The sequence below is a fragment of the Mus caroli genome, chromosome X (assembly GCF_900094665.2).
Source record: "Mus caroli chromosome X, CAROLI_EIJ_v1.1, whole genome shotgun sequence".
Taxonomy (NCBI): domain Eukaryota; kingdom Metazoa; phylum Chordata; class Mammalia; order Rodentia; family Muridae; genus Mus; species Mus caroli.
In genome coordinates this window covers 90,512,921-90,516,719 of record NC_034589.1, presented here as the reverse complement: position 1 = coordinate 90,516,719, position 3,799 = coordinate 90,512,921, and the positions used below count along the sequence as shown (strand labels likewise).

Here is a 3,799-nt window from a genome sequence, read left to right as displayed (position 1 = left end):
CTTGGGAGGCAGAGGCAGGCGGATTTCTGAGTTTGAGGCCAGCCTGGTCTACAAAGTGAGTTCCAGGACAGCCAGGGCTATACAGAGAAACCCTGTTTCTAAAAAAAACCAAAAATTACTTTGACACCCTGTTGCATGGTAAGACTTTTCCTGGGGAGATGCAACACACATGCCTATTCACTCTAGATAGGGACCCCACAACAGCCAAAGGAAAGACCACCAAAGGCCAACTTAGTGAGCAATGGATTTTATTGAGGTTACTTACAGGAATACGGGTGAGGGGTTGTTCCCAGGAGCAGAAATGACTCAAAGACAGCTGCATGACCAAGGGCCACCACCAAGGGTCTGAGTGACAGCTCACAAACCTGGGAACTTCGGTCACAAGGAANAGCCTGCAGGCAGCTCATGAGTTTGCAGAATGTCCCTTCCAACTGACTCATTTGGTCTACATCTCATTCAGGAAGTTCAGCTGCTTTCTGCTTCTACAGGCAGTTGGCCTGGTCTCTGAGGCTTCTGTGCAGCCTGGCTGAGAGCAACTCTGAGCAGCCTTTATTGTTTACTCTGACAAGGAGAGGGCCTAGTGAGTCTGGCCAGTCTCAGGGACTTCCTATGATCTAATTAATGCCAATGAGCAACAGTTTTCTCAGAGACTACCATAGACCTCTGAAGAATTTTCATAAGTTCTTCAGAGTCTGGAAGAGCTCTCTCACAACTTTGTGTCTCACCTCTTACAGGCAGTGAGTCACTTTACTGTTGATGGAGACACGGAATCTTTGTTTACTTTACTCCATGCTTTGAGGCTAGTCCCTTAACCTCTGGATATTATGGTGATAGTTTGTTTGTGGGACAGGTTCCCCAAATACTTCCTGGTGCTTTTATAAAAGGGACTGGGGATACAAACCTACTTCATTTGTTTCAACAGGTTCGGCAACAGTTCCCAAATTAGGAGGCACCTTATTTTCTCCAATACATTCGAGTACATTCTGGTCTCCTTGGTCTTTTGGCAGAGGTAAATCTCATTGTACATGTAGCCTCTCACGATCTTATTCAGGTTCTTACTGAGTCTGTTTGACTTAAGCAAGCTACAGAAACTCATGTACTCCCTCATCAACCACCTGCTACACTTTGGTATCAATTTCAATTATCTGGAGAACAGGCACAACAAATTGTTCCAGATGCTCTGCTTGCCTAGCTTCTCTGCCTGCTCCTTGTTATGGTATTAATCCTTTAGACTTATTGACTTATTGCCTAATACGTTATGGCCTTTTGATGGAAGCAAGCTGTTGAGCATTGCATTACGCATTGCCTGCTGTCAGTTTTTTATAGCTGTCCTTCCAAAAATGTTGAAATACAGATAATACTCCTTTATATACTTCTGGTGCCTTTAAGAAGTTTTGTACTTCCACCTTCAGGATTGAGGATAAGTAGGTATACCTTACAAAGTCCTCAAAGACACATGGATCTATTAAAAGTTTTGCTTGAAAAAAATAGGGATATTTATACTTTTACCCTCCTACTCCTGGATAATCTTTCCAATTATACTTTATTTTATTTAAAAATTTTCAGAATGAGTCTACAGGTATTGACAGGTGCACAGCATTTAAGAGGTAAATAGGCTCCAGAAGGAGAGGTTATATACAGGGAATTGGTACAGGCCCAATTTCATGCTAATGTATGGGAAAGGTTACATCTGAATTTTCCCACAGGAAGGTGATGGTCCGTCTTGGGTTCCCGAGAGTCTTATCAAACACTCCCAGGTCACAAAAGCGATGGCTGCATCACAGGCGCCAGAAGTTGAGGGTGCAGAAGATGATGAGTTTCAAGGCACAGCAGAGCCCAAAGCGTCCTATCCAGTCTACCCAGAAGCGTCTATTCCAGACTTGGAAACAGATTAAACACTTTACTGCTGAAGGCATTCAAGTGGTCAAGGCCAAAGGGCAACGTATTTCTCCTACTCGCTTAGTTTCAGCATTTCTGGCATTATTCTCTGCCCCGCTGGCAGAAAGTGTGGGGGTCTACTGGGCTTAGGTACCTGATCCTGCTTTGGCCCACTTGGGAGGATTCAGCAACTGGAGTGTTTACTAATGATAAAGTGTTTTTGACAGTCCTGGTATTTCTCATGTGCTGCCTTGCACTGCGCTCTCATCCATCATTCCCATTTGTCATTTGTGGGTCATTATGCATGTGTCCCTCTAATCCAAGTGATCCAAAAAACTTGTCTTTGGAGTACAGGAGAGTTTTCTAAACATCATCAGTTCACCCATCAATTTAGTTTTCCAGTCTCTAATCACTCACAGGTTACCCCATTGGATGGATGTGTCCAAGTATGCAATGAGAATCCTGTGCCCTAGTTTCCAGAATGGAATACCCATGCCATGGTTCTAAAGAATTCTGTGCCTCTGAATGGATGACCTAAGGTGCTTGTCGACTTGTCTTGGAGGTGCCCACCGGACCTGAATGAAGATAACTTAGGTGCCGAGGGCCATGTAGGAGGAGTGGCAAATGGCTTTAGAACTCATGGAATTTGGCTCACAGGTTACCACAGTCACATGGGTAGCCTTGGTGTGGTAAAGGACCACGTGCCCTGAGGACTTCATGCTGTTACAGAGTTCTTCTCTGCTTGCTGCCCTCACATCCCTCTTCATCTAAACACTGTATGAAAACTTTAAGGGGGCGTCCAGCCCCTCACTGGGCAGCATCTCTGGCACTCACAGTACTAATGTTTGGTCTCTTTCAGGCACTGCTGCTGGAGCAGATTAATGATTCTATCACCACCCTAGGAAAGAACTTAGAGATGCAGATTGTCAGCAGTGACCACGATTTTTAGAAAACATTTAGAAAAATAAAGTTGTTAGTGAAAGTAGGTTGAAATATTTTTGCTACTGGCTGATATAAAATAATCTTAGGAAACAATCTGAAGTTCAAAAAGGCACACTCTTAATAGTTATGCTAGGGACCTAAAGGTCAGGGAACAATGGCAGCACTGGCTGACGTGACTTTCACTGAGGCTGGACTGGTTGTAATTGATTTCTTATACTCAGTTTTGCCCTCAGCTTCCTGAAAGTATAAGAATTGCTGATGAGTAGATATATATTTTAAGGATTTATGATAGATATGACTGCTTTTCATATAAAACTTTAGATTTATGACTCTTTTAAGATTCTCAGATTACTTTTAAAGATAAATAATAAAATAACTACTCCTTTCTTTGTAACCACAAATTGCATCGTGCCAGTAAGAGAAACTGGCTGAGCAAACTCCCTTGCTTGCTCACACTTTGTTAATCTATAACACGTTGCTTAGTTACGAATGTATGTGGGTTTTAGGGAATAATTTGTTTTCTTTACCTGTACTAGCTAATGTTATTTCTTGTAAAGGTATTGGAAAACCTATTGTATTTTCATAACCATTTATTAGAAGAAAACTAAAACCTCAGCACATTGTAATTGTATATTGCTTGAAAGATTTTGTTGGGATGTATAAGCTATGGAAGAAAGAATAAAGTATGATGGTTGAAGCACTCATCAACTATGTGTATGTGTAAGGTTTACATATATGGTGGGTTGGTGGATTGGCGCATTGCTCCTTCCACCCATCAATTGTGTGTGTGTGTGTGTGTGTGTGTGTGTGTGTGTGCGTGCGAATTTTCTTTCTTCTCTTTCTCACCAGCCCCTAGGAGTTAAAAGAATTCATAGTTTTTCCACTGGCCCTAGAGAGTGCCAGCCCTAGTAAATTAAGCTTTGTTCCCTCAGAAAAACATCTGCTGAGTAACTTCTTTAATCTCTAGCTGCCTTTGGCA

The 3,799-nt window shown here is 42.3% G+C and overlaps 1 long non-coding RNA gene across 1 annotated transcript in view; it reads left to right on the top strand.

Moving 5' to 3' along the window:
* LOC110287243 overlaps positions 1-3,168 on the top strand; it is a 4,449-nt gene extending 1,281 nt beyond the window's left edge. Inside the window, exons 3-4 of the long non-coding RNA XR_002377192.2 lie at positions 923-1,009; positions 1,707-3,168. This is a non-coding gene — a long non-coding RNA (uncharacterized LOC110287243). The remainder of the gene's footprint in view (positions 1-922; positions 1,010-1,706) is intronic.
* The last annotated feature ends 631 nt before the right edge of the window (positions 3,169-3,799 follow it).